This window comes from Capra hircus, chromosome 18 (genome assembly GCF_001704415.2).
Source record: "Capra hircus breed San Clemente chromosome 18, ASM170441v1, whole genome shotgun sequence".
Taxonomy (NCBI): domain Eukaryota; kingdom Metazoa; phylum Chordata; class Mammalia; order Artiodactyla; family Bovidae; genus Capra; species Capra hircus.
The window spans coordinates 25,232,466-25,247,503 of NC_030825.1; the positions used below are offsets into that span (position 1 = coordinate 25,232,466).

Genomic DNA, 15,038 nt, shown 5'->3' on the forward strand with positions numbered 1-15,038 from the left:
TTAAAAAAAACTTTCTGTTCTTTTAAATGTTTTAAGACAGAGATGGAGCCCATGCCCCCTTCATTGGGAGTGTGGAGTCTTAACCACTGGAGCACCAGGGAAGTCCTGTTTGGCTCTTCTCTTAGTTTCTATTTGGCCAGTTTGTTGTTCAGTTGCTACATAGCGCCTGACTCTTTTGCAACCCCATAGACTGTAGCCTGAGGAGGGCATGGCAACCCACTTCAGTATTCTTGCCTGGAGAATCCCCATGGACAGACGAGCCTGGTGGGGTACAGTCCATGGAGTCGCAAAGAGCCAGACACAGTTGAGTGACCAAGCACAGACTGTAGCCCACCAGGCTCCTCCATCCATGGGATTTCCCAGAAGAATACTGGAGTGGGTTGCCATTTCCTTCTCCGGGAGATCTTCCCAACCCAGGGATCAAATCTGCATCTCCTGTTTGTCAAGTGGATTACCACTGAACCACCAGGGAAGTCCACTTGGCTAATGAGAAATCCTTATTTGCTCCCTCATTATGTTCACAGATTTCTTAATCGTCTGGAGTATACTTATAATATTAGTAGTAGTTTTATAGTCATTATTTCCTATTTCATTATGTGTCGTTCCTGAGTCTATTTACAGTGGCTGATTCTTCTCCAAATAATGGGTCATATTTTCCTTCTTTACATGTCTTTATGCAAATTATTTTATGTACGCAAATGTGTACAGTTTATCCTGTACATTATAGATGCCACCTTATCGAGTGTCTAGACTTGGCTATCATCCTTAATAGAGTTTTGAGTTTTATTCTGACAGGTAATTAATTTATTTGCATGTTATCACATGAAATTCAATTTAAACCTCACACCCTCTACAAAGACTAATTCAAAGCGATCACAGATTTAAATGTAAAATGCAAAACTATAAAACTTTCAGAGAAAAATGTGTGAGAAAACCTTTGTGCTCTATGGAGAGGCAAAGAGTTTTGAAATTTGACACCAGAAGCATAAAACTGTAAAACGTTTTCCCAAAGTAGCTGTACCAATTTACATTCCCCTCAGCAATGAATAAAAACCTCAATGGCCCTGCATTCTCACTAGCATTTGGTGAAGTCAATACAAGTTGTGTTTTGCAAGAAATTTATATATTTTACTTAAGTTGTTTAATTTGTTGCAATAAATTTTTTCTTAATATTCCTGTGTTATCCTGTTGATGTTCATATAATCTTAATGATATACTCTCATATTCTTAACATTAGTAAGTTTTAACCTAGACTGATTTTCCCAGTAGGTAGCTTCACAGGTCACTGGATGCATTTTTGCTGAATTGATAGAAAGATGAAGCAAATGTGTCTGATGGAGAAAGTTCAAGTGAGTTTGGGGAGCTAGAGTTGGGGGAAGGATTAAATTCCTTCCAAAGTGGTTGTTTGAATTAGCATTGCTGAATTGGAATTCAACTTCTCTATAGTAGAAAAGCCAGAAGTATCCTCTAAATTTATTTTGCACACACACACACAGTTTTCTTCAATGGAAAACGTTCATAATAAACATTTTCAAATTTTTCCAAGTTTCTTAGATTCAGTTACCTGCTTGTCAATGTTTTAAACTAGAAGGTGCTCCAAATTAAGTTGAGATGCATGCATGCTAAGTCACTTCATTCAGATACAACTCTTTGCAACCCTATGGACTGTAACCTACCAGGCTCCTCTGTCCATAGGATTCTCCAGGCAAGAATACTGGAGTGGATTGCCATGTCCTCCTCCAGGGGATCTTCCCAGTCCGGGGACTGAACCCGCATCTCTTGTGTCTCCTGCACTGGTTTACCTCTGAGTCACCAGGGAAGCCCCTAAGTTGAGAGAATTAACGCCAAATCTCTGTGTGCAGCACCGTTGTTGGGGAAAAGCAATTTCCTTTGAAAGGTAAACATAGGCCTTATGAACAACATTGGCAGGGACTGCTGAAATCACTTTTCACCCTATTCAGGGTTACTTTCCTTTTAGACTCACAAACTGGAGGAGAACAAATGATTTGTCAAACAAAATGAACAAGGGAAAGTTTAGGAGACTAAAACGGATTTCTGATGCAGGAAATTTATTTGAGCACAAGTGTTTCCTCAGACAATAGATTCAACCTGCAATAAAACCCAACATTTGTTCAGTAATCCCCCAAGCCTCTCATACTGTATCAATGTTATCTTCACACATCATATTTCCTCTTTGTCCAAATTCTGCCACATTTAGAGGCCTCGCGTGACTTCCTCAACTCTGCCATGTTATTTCTGGATGCATAAGTAACTGAATACTCTCAACTTCAGAGTTTCTGGATGAAGAAACAAAGCATAGGAATCTCCAATGAGATGCCCTGTCACTTTCCCCAGTGACAGTTTCACTCTTTGTTTAAACTGTGTGTAAACAGAAACCCAGCCAGCTAGTAAGCTGCCTTTAAATCTGCCAAAACTACCCCCTTCCCCATCATCACCCTGCAATGCCTGCACCACAGGCATTACTAGCTAGTTTGGCAAATGCAGGACAGTTGTGGGAACATTCAAACATAAAACATAAATGGCTCACAAGGGAAAGAACCAGATCACAGGTCTTGTTCTACAGCTGTCTGGCCCCTAGAGGACATTTTGGAGAATGATTTCATTTTCTGCCTTGAGCTCAATTATAATGGTGGTGGTTTAGTCACCAAGTCATGTCCAACTCTTGCAACACCATGGTCTATAGCCTGCCAGGCTCTTCTGCCCATGGTATTCTCCAGGCAAGAATACTGGAGTGGGTTGCCATTTCCTTCTTCAGGGGATCTTCCCAACCCAGGAATCAAAACCGGATGTCCCACATTGCAGGAGGATTCTTTACCAACTGAGCTATGAGGGGCTTCCCTTCTTCTGACATATTGTCACATCTCTCACTTTCTCGGGGACTCAAGTTTCCTTATTTGTAAAAAGAGGCTGTTACTTCACTTGCATAAAGTCACTGAGATTTTGTGAATTGGTTCAGACCAGACTCTGTGTGTGTGAGAGAGAGAAAGAGGGAAGGGGAGACAGAAAGGGCAAGCGTGAGAGGGCATATGAGAGAAAGCAAGAGAAAACCCTGCAAAGTGTAACAGCCTATGCAAATACAAAGTATTTCCTTGAAAGCTGACATTACTGTCTGAGCTTTGGGAAAGCTGGAAACGCGGGTGGATATAATCTGGTATTTTCCTTCCAAGGATCTCAAAGCTTAGCAGAGATCTTGACTATGTTGTCCTCCTGCCCTGGGACACCCACTGTGCAGATGCGTGGAGAAAGGCAGAGGTAGAACCAGGGGGAATGGGAGAGATGGGTGCTCCTTCTCCTTCCAAACAGCAGCCGGAGAGAAGTAGAATGAAGGGACGCTCTCTGATTCATCCCAGGTGGGGGTCAAACAACAGCTATTAATGTAGTTTGGATGGGGGGTGGGGTGGGAAAGCGGAGGTCTATTGAGTGTTACTCAGAGAAGGCAAGGGCACCCACTCCAGTACTCTTGCCTAGAAAATCCCATGGATGGAGGAGCCTTATAGGCTGCAGTCCAAGGGGTCGCTAGGAGTCAGACAAGCCTGAGCGGCTTCACTTTCACTTTTAACTTCCATGCATTTGAGAAGGAAATAACAACCCACTCCAGTATCCTTGCCTGGAGAATCCCAGGGATAGGGGAGCCTGGTGGGCTGCCGTCTATGGGGTCGCACAGAGTCGGACATGACTGAAGTGACTTAGCAGCAGCCTTGAGTGCTACTATGTCCTGTTGAGTATGAATTCCTTTCCTCAGAACAAGCATGCTTTTCAGTTTTGTTAAAAGGGATACTTCAGTAACATGAACCCCAGAACTCCAAACTGGGGGGAAGAAAATCAAGCTCATTTTCTCGAGCTTTCATCAAACCAATTATTATTTTCCCCTTGAATCATAAAGGAAAGCTAAGCAATGGCTTCCTGTTTATCCCCAACATCCACTAATAAATCCATTCCAATAGGAGTCAAATTTTAATTCTTTTTATAATTGGTGTACCAGAGAAAAAATCTAAATATCATATGATATCATCTGAGCTGAATGGATTTGGTTCAAAGCTGTATCACATAAAGAAGACCAACCTTCAATTCAGATACCACCAGAGGTCTATGGTCCTTAATCCTATACCAATCAGGAGAAACCACCAGAAAGCTTTCAGGCTCCATCTGAAACAACTCAGAATATTAAAGGGCTTCCCAGATGGCACTAGTGGTAAAGAACCCACCTGTCACTGCATAAGACATAAGAGATATGAGTTTGATCCCTGGGTCAGGAAGATCTCCTGGAGGAGGGCAGGGCAACCCACTCCAGTATTCTTGACTGGGGAATCCCATGGACAGAGGAGCCTTGTGGGCTACAGTCCATAGGGTTGTGAAGAGTTGCACATGACTGAAGCAACTTAGCATGCATGCATGCAGGGAGGAGAAAGTACATGACAATCTCAGGGTCCTGAGCTTTGGAACCAAACCACAGACTGCTCAGATAGGCTGGTACATTACCTAGCACCATGCATGCTCAGGTGTCCTGGCCAGAACAGCATATTACAGATTAAATGAGAGGAGGAAACCCTGCATCTGGCATCCACACCTCCCCTTAATGGACCTCTGGGTGGACCAGTGTAGGCTGTTGAGCACTGTTAGTCTTGGGTCATTCATGGCAACATTTCAACTGCCTTTGTCTTTGAGGACATCGTTCAGTTATCAGCTTGGAAAACAGCAATGGCTAGAACTGGCAGAGATCTTGGTACGTGTTGTGGGTTGAATTGTATCCCCCCTGCAAAGAAGACATGTTAAAGTCCTAACCGTAAGTACTCAGGATCTGCAGTTATTTGTAATGAGGGTCTTTGTAGATGTAATTTATTTAAGATGAGTCTGTTAAGGTGGGCCCTAGTCCAACACAGACACACACAAAGAGAAGACAACCACAGGATAGTGGAGGCAGAGATTGGAGCCACGCGGTTCCGAGCCAAGGAACTCCAAGGATTGCCTTCAAACACTGGAAGCTGCGAGGCACAGGAGCATTCTTTCCTGGAGCTTTCATGGGGAGAAGGCCCTGAAGACACCTCAGTTTGAGACTTCCAGCCTCCGGAACTTGTTTAAAGCCACCAGCTTGTGATACGTTGTCACAGCAGCTCTAGGAAGTTCATACAGTCATTTGGGGTAAATGTATTGTTTCCAAGTGCTTCCCTGGTGGCTCAGTGTTAAAGAATCTGCCTGCCAGTGCACGAGACCTGGTTTGATCCCTGGGTCAGGAAGATCCCCTAGAGAAGGAAATAGCAACCTGCTCTAGTATGGCTCAGATGGTAAAGCGTCTGTCTACAACGTGGGAGACCTGGGTTCGATCCCTGGGTTAGGAAGATCCCCTGGAGAAGGAAATGGCAATCCACTCCAGTACTATTGCCTGGAAAATCCCACGGACAGAGGAGCCTGGTAGGCTAAAGTCCATGGGGTCGCAAAGAGTTGGACACGACTGAGCGACTTCGCTTTTTCACTAGTATTCTTGCTTGGGAAATCCCATGGACAGAGGAGCTTAGCGGGCTACAGTCCATGGGGTCTCGAAAGAGTTGGACACAACTTAGCGACTAAAGAACAACAGCAAATTGTTTCCACAGACGGTGCTGAAAAAGATTCAACAGCAACCCTGCAGATTCAGGGGCCTCCACTAGGGAAGCATGTGACCACACTTTCTCAGGGCAACTGGTTAATTCATGCTCAGATGACCCTGATAACCCCCGGTTCCTTCCCCATCCCTACTGCCTATTCAGCAGAGCATCTGCTCAGATTCACATGCCAGACCCGGAGGATGGCCCAAAGGCACCTGACCTGGTCAGGAAATACCTGGCAACACTCATATAGGTAGGGAAGCAGACAGAAGGCCAGCAATGAACAGGGAGGTGGATACACATAGAAAGCCCCTTGAAGAGGCAAAGCGATAACTCTTCCCCAGGCAGCACCGCAACATGGTGGCAACGCTGGTGACCAAGTGGACATTCTCAAATGACAGAGACTAGACAGAAAGGGAAGTGAGTATGGCTGTCAAGAAATGAGGGGTCAGGTCTTCCCTGGTGGTCCAGTGGTTAAGAATCCACCTTGCAATCATGCTGCTGTAATGATTTTGTGTCAAGATGATCCAATAAACTTGTGAAACAGGCATTAAAAAAAAAAAAAGAATCCACCTTGCAATGCAGGGGATGTGGGTTTGACCCCTGGTTGGTGAGCTAAGATCCCACATGCTGAGGAGCAGCTGGGCCCATGTGCCACAACTACTGAAGCCTGAGCACCACAACTAGAGAGTCTACGTGCCACAACAAAAGATCCTGCATGCTGCAACTAAGACCCAATGCAGACAAATATAAAAAAGATTTTAAAAGAGAGAGAAAAAAATAAGGGGTCTGGGGTGAACAGGAGAGCTCCTGCCCTCTCAAAACTCAGGGTGGCCAGATAGAACTCCCCATGCTTTATGGGAAGCCAGAGACCTAGATTTTTAAAAAATTGAAGTATAGTTGATTTACAATATTGTGTTAGTTTCAGGTTTACAGCAAAATAATTCAGAAGAATATATATATATTTCTATTCTTTTCCATTATAGTTTATGACATAATATTGAATATAGTTCTTGTGAGTATGAAAGTCACTCAGTTCCGGTCTGACTCTTTGTGACCCCATGGACTGTACCCTGCCAGGCTCCTCTGTCCATGGAATTCTCTGGACAGGAATACTGGAGTGGGTTGCCATTCCTTCTACAGAAGGTCTCCCCAACCCAGGGATTGAACCCAGGTCTCCCGCATTGCAGACAGATTCTTTACTGTCTGAGCCAGCAGGAAAGCCCCATAGTTCTTGTGCTATAAAGTAAATTCTTGTTGTTTATGTATTTTATATATGGCAGTGTGCATCTGTTAAGCCTATACGCCCAATTTATCCCTCCCCCATCACTTCCCCTTTGGTAATGATGTTTGTTTTCTGTGCAGAGACCTAGGTGTTTACGAGAAATTTCCTGGTCTGTAAGCACTGGGTGAGCCAAGTAAAACACTGGGACATTGAGCTGAGCCCATAATGCGCTGGTTGGTGATGCCCTGTACCAGAGGCATCCTTCCACCCTCCATCTGTACATCTGTCTATCCAACGCCACAGAAGCCCTTGGGTACCTTCCTAAATGACCACAAAGGGTTATGGGCTTCTCCGGCGTGGAGACCAGGCAGGTCTCTCAGGGGCAGTGAAACAGTATAAATGTTTGCATTTCACCAGGATGAGATCGTTACAAACCGGATCAAGGAAACCTGAGAAAGTCAAGGACTGGGAGGGGAAGAAATGTGTCCCTGTGGCCTCTTAAGCAATTATCATTGGTGTCCCTGGCAGCTACTCAATTCCAGAGGCAATTCCAGGAGCTGTGATTTGGAATCAGCCTCTTAAGACACACTTAAAGGTTTTGGGGCTCTATGCTTCTCAGAGAACAGAAAACCCAAGGTAGTGATAGGGGTGGAGAAGAAGTGGTTATACCTGTCCTTAAATACTTGCAGGGTTGTTACAGAGGGAGGGGGAAGGAGCTTCTTTTGTGAGGATCCAAGCATTAAACCCAGAGCCAGCAGAGAGGTCTAAAGGTGGAGTGGCTTGCCTTTGGAAGAAGTGAGCACTCCGTCATGGAAGGCATCCAAGCACACATTCAGTGGCCAACGTTTGGAGATAATATGGTGGAGAGAAGCACAGCTGTGGACAAACTCTGGAGTCCTTTCCGTCCTTGAAATTCTTTGACTTAACTTATTAGTCACAGTTTGTGATATTCAATTAACCTGCTTTATTTGGGATCTTGTTTTTGTTTGTCTGGGATTTTGTTTGAGAAGGTATGCAGAAACTTTGGAATTCCCTTTCCACTCTGGAAACGGGACTTTGAACTCTCAGCCCAGGAACTGTGACGAGTGGAAGGTGACCCAGGACCACGATACTTTCGAGGTGAAGGCAGCAGGCAGTCACTGACGGTGCCTTAATTTGTGGCTGCTGGGAAGAGTTAAAGTACAAGCCAGGCTTCTGAAAAACAGGAAGGAAAATGGGGAGATAGGAAACGGGATCCTGGAATTAATAAGAAGTCAAATGGCTGAGTCACTGAGATAATTTCAAAGTCTGAAGGTAACAGGGGAAAAAAAAGGAGAAAAGAAAATCAGACAATTGGAAAGTAATGAAGGCTTTGCAAAGACCCCTGGTGACCAAAACAACAGAAGTCGGGAAAGTTTAATTACACACTGATAGGTGAGTCCTTCGAGACAGCCAGACTGTCCTGCCCCTGGCCCTTCCTTCTCACTGGACTCCTTTCTGATCAGTAGCAGCTGCAACCCCCACCTCAGGACACAGTTAGATTGGAGTCTTGCCATTTGCTCAAAGCAATCTCCTTCACCCCCAGTTATAGTGCTGATCAGTCCATTTCATCATTCCTCCCTCAGTGAGGACACAGAATGCCAGAACAGAAGTAAACGTTGGGGATCATTGTGCCCATTGTACAGAAGGGAAAGCTGAGGCCCAAAGAGTGGCTCCTATGTCGGGTACAACAGGGAAGGTGTTCAAAGGCCAATTCCTTTTCTCTCCTAAATTAATAGAAAAGAAACTTATATTGCTTAAGTTAGAGCTTATGCTTCTACTTTAAAAAAAATCATCTTTAAAAAAAATATAATATTTGGGGGACTTCCCCGACAGTCCAGTGGCAAAGACTCTATACTCCCAATGCAGGGGGCCTGGGTTTGATCCCTGGTTGGGGAATTAGAGCCCACAACTAAGAAATTTCCAACTAGATTCTGCAACCAAGAGATCCCATGTGCTGCAACTAAGACCCAGAGCAGCCAAATGGCCGAAATAGCTCAACCGGGAGAGTGTTAGTCTGAAGATCTAAAGGTCCCTGGTTCAACCCCAGGTTTTGGCAACTGTTTCTGACCCTTTGGGCTTCCCTGGTAGCTCAGCTGGTAAAGAATCCCCCTGCAAAGTGGGAGATCTGGGTTCAATCCCTAGGTGGGAAAGATCCCCTGGAGAAGGGAACGGCTACCCACTCCAGTACTCTGGCCTGGAGAATTCCACGGACTGTATAGTCCATGGGGTCACAAAGAGTCGGACACAACTGAGTGACTTTCACTTTCTTTAAAAAAAAAAAAAAAAGACAAGACCATTGATTCCTCTGGCCATGTTTAAAAAAAAACAGTCATCTTTGAGATTAATATGGGAACCTCTCCAACTCAATAACTGGATTTTGAAGAGATTTTTCTCCTGTCCCACACACTAAAAGTCACCTTTTTGTTGAGAGGGTGAGGTTTGGGGATGTACTTATGAACAACCAGGCTCTGTGTTCTGCCCTGTTCACAGACCCATCCAGAGAGCAGGCCTATCCCTGGGTGTTTCAGGGGCAAGCAGCCTGTTTGTCCCATTCTGAAGGCAGAGATAAGCCCCCAGATGGGTTGCCAGGAGGACTGGGCAGATTAGGCGGTTTTGTAAGGAACTAGAGAGAGCAGGTCTGTTTACTCTTTCAGTATTTCTTTACATTTTTTTCAAGATCACAAAGTGACCCCAGGCTGTTCTTTTAGGGTATGATTTAGACTCGTTGTTACAACCACCCTTTGCCTCTGCTGTCATCCTCCTCCTGCCCAGGAGGAAGGCCCCAATTCCCTTTCCTCACTGCAATTCCCCACCCCCCTTCTCCTCCAGTAACTCTAGAACCTCCTGACCAGGCCTCTGCCAGCCACTCTGCACAAAGGGCTGGACAAACCTTTTCAACACAACTTTGATTGTGCTGCTCACCCTAAAGAGCCCTCAGGGACTTTCTCACTGCATTGAGTAAATGTTATCCTCCTCTGGGTGGCCCAGAGGCAGCTGAAAATCAGGCCATCTCCCACCTCCCCTTCCTTCCCCTTGCCCTTGGCCACACCCCTGGGAGGCACTGCCTGCCTCTTACTCCAGTCCTCCAACCCACTTTCTCTATCTGAGTCACCCCTCCCTGATCCCTGCCATCCTGGGTCCCTCTCACCTTTTGGTCTCTCAATTGGGGAGTTTCCCTGAGCACCCAACTAAAGGGCCCTCCCCAGACTTTCTGAGTTAACCCAGTGCTCCAGTGTTTGCAAGGCTTTGTCAATATCTGTTGATAGCTGATTTATTTGCTTGTTTATTCATTTCTAGCCTTCCCCCTGCTTGAGTTTAAGAGACAACTCACCTGTTTTCTTTACTATAACAGTCCTGGCTCATAGAACTTCTCCTGATATGTAATAGTTGCTCAGGAAATACTGTGGGAAGGAAGGAGAAAGGGAGAAGAAAAAGAGAAGGGATAAAGGGAGGAAGCCTCTTGTATCTACATACTCTAGTTCACTTTTAACTTAAAGGAAGTAGGAACTAAAGCAAAAGGATTAACTATGGGCTTTAATGCATTAGAAACAGCAATATTGGGAGGCAGGTTGGCGATGGGGAACCTCCAGTCCCACCTTCCAGGCAGCCAATTCTGTGTAGCCCAGGGGTGGGACAGGAGCTGGGGAGGTAAAGGGAGCTACCAAGGGGCATGATGGATGGATGGAGTGGATGGAGAAGGGGAGAAGTCTCCATTTTCACAGGTGAGCAGCACCTGCCCTGCCCGGCAGGTTTGTAATAGTAGCATCTCCCATGGTGTAAACAGTTTCAGGATCAGCTTTGCCCCCAAATAACCTAGAGTCAATGAAAGATTTGGGGGAATGCAAATATTTAGGTCAGAGAGAGGAATACAATTGCCCTCCTTCAACCCATGAGCTCCTGGGAGACAGAACAGCATCTTCTGAAGTTATGCAGGTGAAGTACATCACTCAAGATCTGATCTCAGGTAGGCACTGCACACACAAGGTGACTCAGGAGGGGTGGGACCTTGTTCCGGGGAGGTGGCATTTCACCAGCCTTTGGTGTTCCAGAGAGCAGGACTCATATGGGTGGACACACACTTCACAAAAGCAGCCGAGGAATCTCTTCTAGCCAAGAGTGCAGACATTGGACAGCCTGCCTAGGGGCCTGGAGGGGGCATGAGCTTCCCGCTCTGAGGCCAAGGAGAGCAAAAAGTGCTCGGGTTAGTCACCGAGTCATGTGCAACTCTTTGCGACCCCGTGGACTGCAGCACGCCAGGCTCCTCTGTCCATGGGAGTTCCCAGGCAAGTATACTGGCGTGGATTGCCGTTTCCTTCTCCAGGGGATCTTCCCCACCCAGGGACTGAATGTGCATCTTCTGCACTGGCAGGCAGATTCTTTACCGTTGAGCCACCAGGGAGGCCCCCAGGTATTAGGTAGGAGATGGTAAAGACTGTGGTCTGGAGTCCCTGCCACACCAGAGTCTGTGATGCTCAGATGAGGTCCATCTCCCGTTGATGCCCAAGTGGACTCTCGGAGCCATCAGGAGGGTGCTCAGCTCATTAGGGAAAGTCAGTTCCCTACGGCTTTTCCTTATAACTTTGTTTGCAGATAGCGAGGCTTTTCTGTCCGTCTCCTCATCCTGATCCTTTCTGCCTATAACAATCACATTATTTAATTTAGACGAGTGAAGTTACCTTAGATCAATTATACTTATTTTTCCTGTGTAATTTTCAAAGCTTAATATCTCCATTCAGGCCCAGCCTGGGGGACAGGTTGTCTAGCAGAGTCCTAAACGATTTCAGCCCTTAATTCAATTGTACTTTTACCACAGCCCGGCCAGTGAGCATAATTCTTTTATCCCTAAGATGTCTCATTAGCAATAATCTAATAGCACGTATTAAAATATAGGTCACCGAGGTGGGCTGCCAAGTGAAAGGCTTGTCATAACTTTGAAGACTGGACAGCTGTCTTGTTCCCCTCCAACACCACACCACCCCAATCCCAGGCTTAATTCTCCAACAATCAACTCACAAAATCAGTCCACTTTCTGCTGTTCAAGGTGAAGAACTATCTATTCCTGGCTAGGAAATATTGTTGGTATCTGTTGCCCTGGGGTGGGGTGAAGAGAGAAGTTCTTGGCAGCATGACACAGTAGAAAAGATCTCTGGCTTCTGACATTTGCGGCTGTGGCCCTCATCCCAATTGTGCTCTGAACTTGCAAAGTGACCTGGGGGTACGGCTCTTACTCTGTCAGGCCTCAGTTTTCACATCTGTAAAAGGGGAAGCAGTGGAGTTAGAGCCATTGTTTCTCTGGCTGTCCACATTCAAACTGTCCCAGTGTGCCCTTGATGTTTTCCTTTCAGTCAACTCACTCTTCTAAATCAAATACATTTGTTTTAAAAAGGAAGCTCGAGTATCAACATGGAAAAAGCTCAAGAACATTTTCAGAAAGATTCCTGCAGAATGATGCCTTTTGTATAAACTTTAAACATGCAAAATGATCCTTTCTGTTGTTTAGACAGGCAAGACCAATCCATGCCATTAGAGGGTAAGGTCGTGGTTCCCTTTGGGGTGGGGGGAGATGTTGACTGAGAGGGGGAACGTAGGGGGAATTCTGGGGTGCCAATCACTTTTTAAAATGGCCTGGGTGGTGATTATACAGGTATGCATGCGTGCATACTCAGTCACCAAGGCATGTCCAACTTTTCGTGACCCCATGGACTGTAACCTGCCAGACTCCATCTGTACATGGGATTCTCCAGGCAAGCATACTGGAGTGGGTTGCCATATCCTTTTCCAGATCTTCCCCACCCAGGGATTGAACCCGCATCTCTTACATCTCCTGCATTGGCAGGCAGGTTCTTCATCACTAGTGCCACCTGGGAAGCCCGTTATAGTTGTATATTCCTATATCTATCTTTATCCATCCATCTGTCTCCCTATCTACTTACCTATCATCCACCTAGTAAAAGCATAGATACCTGCTTGGGAATAATCCACATTATATAAGGATGGTGGCATGCCAGCAGAGATGGGAGGGAGCGGGATACAACTGGGGAGAGAGACATAGGGACTTCAACCATATATCTAATGTTTTTCTTACTTAAGTCAGCTAGCTGTTTGTTATAGGATTGTCTATAGTTTTATATAAGTTTGAGATAAGTCATTAAGTCTAAAATCATTAAGTTAAAGTAAATAATAAGGAAAGCTTTATGTAACATCAGAAGTAGAAAGCCACTGAGAGAAAGAAAGTGAAAGGGGCTCAGTCATGTCTGACTCTTTGCAAACCCATGGAATTATCTAGGCCAGAACACTGGAGTGGGTAGCCTTCCCCTCCTCCAGGGGATCCTCCCAACCCAGGGATTGAATCCAGGTCTCCTGCACTGCAGGCAGATTCTCTACAAGCTGAGCTATCAAGGAAGCCCTAGAAAACCACTACCACATGCCATATACAAATATGCAAAGAGACCAAATGCTGTTATTCAGTTGTGCTACAGGGAGTCAGCCCCCAGCTCACCAGAGCACAGGTGAGGGCTGTATCAGGGATGGGAGAAAACACCCTCCCCGGTATGACAGCCTGGTTCCCAGACGCGTCCAGGCTGAGCCCTGGTGTGAGGACAAACCCCACTGCGGGGACTTTGGCCTGACAGTTTCCCAGGCGTTCATGAGGCTGGGGAAGGGGGGCTCCGGAGGAGGGGGGCTAAAAGGGTCTGACTCCAAGCCCGATTTCCCTCTGTAGAAATGGGGATCGGCAAAGGAGAAGTGCCCCTTCAATAGTCAGGGTTAAAAAGACCCAGTGTTTTTGGAATTTGGATCAGAGAAAGGCTTATTGCAGAGACATGCAAGGTGAACTGGTGGCTCATTCCCCTAAAAAACATGGAACTCCTTGAAGGGTTTTGGCAAAGCATTTTTAAAGGCAAGGTGAGGGAGGAGCATGGTTGGTTGTTGCAAACTTCTCGCTGTTAGAATCCTTTGGTTTTGCCATTGTCCACATAAGTCCGGTCACAACATTCCTATAAACCTCCAATGAGGCAAATGTTGTTCTCCTTGTTCTGCGCTGTTTTATCTCTATATGAATGAAAAAGTGTTATATCCTTCAAGGTCAGAGCCTTGAGAATGGGCTGTGCTGTACATTTCAGGGTATAGGCAACATCTTAAACAGAAGCAAAAGCAATGGAACACAAAGGTTAAAGTAGAAAAAACAGATCCAATATGGAGTCAGATTTGTTCTTCTCTCTTACAGTAGGAAGGGGGTCCTGCTTTCTTCCTATGTGAGTCAGTGTTATTTAAAGCAGGACCTGTGTGGCCCTAAACCATCAGTGTCTCATGACCCACTTCAGGAAGGAGCAGTGAGGTTCTTGCTAAGCTCTGGCCATCCTGGCTTCTAAATTGTGTGGGGAGTAGGGTGAGGTCTTGTTCAGAGTGGGCTATGGGACAGGGAGGAAAAACAGGAGTGATTATTATCAGTAAAATGATGAGCAGAATTGGGAAAGCCTTGAAGAAGAGTCCCCTTCCTCCGAAGGCCCCCTTCCCCAGCCTCGTGCACGCCTGGGAACCTGTCAGGCAAACAGTCCCCACTGTGAGGTTTGTCCTCCGACTGGGGCTCAGCCTGGACACGTCTGGGAACCAGGCCACCGCACCTGGGAGTGTGTGTTCTCCCACCCCTGACACAGCCCTCTAAGCCCTCTCCTGTGCTCCGGTGAGTTGGGTGCTGACCCCCTGCAGGGTGTGTGTATGGGCTTCAGTCCTGCTCTTGGGTCACAGGGAGTATAACTGCTGTTTCCCCTCTCTGACCGCATGTCCCCCTGTGAGGCCAGCAGCTCTGCCCCCCAGTTCCTGAAGGCTGCAAGTCCCTTCACCACTGCCTCTCCTCAAACTTCCCAGCATACACACAAGCAGAAATACGCATTTTATTTTGGTGGGGACAGGAGTATCTGGACTGACGTCAGTTCAAGAGCCCTCATCTGTCCCTGGCCAGTGTGAAATGGCTGCCTGGTCTCACCGCACGGAAAGCAGTGCAGTGGAGGGTTAGTATGTGCACTTCTGTATCCTTTGGAATAAGCAGGAAAGGACTAATGATGACCTCTCTTAGGCTCTGTCATCACCCAGAATCCTGCCTGGCCTGGACCTCCCTCCATCAGGACCAGGCTCCTCATCTCAGCTTCCCTGTCCCTTGCTTCATCCCTTCAGGGTGTGCCCAGACCACC

At 46.3% G+C, this 15,038-nt stretch overlaps 1 non-coding gene across 1 annotated transcript; it reads left to right on the forward strand.

The window, feature by feature from the left end:
* TRNAF-GAA lies at positions 8,833-8,905 on the forward strand. Its single transcript has one exon. It is a non-coding gene; the product is annotated as a tRNA-Phe (tRNA).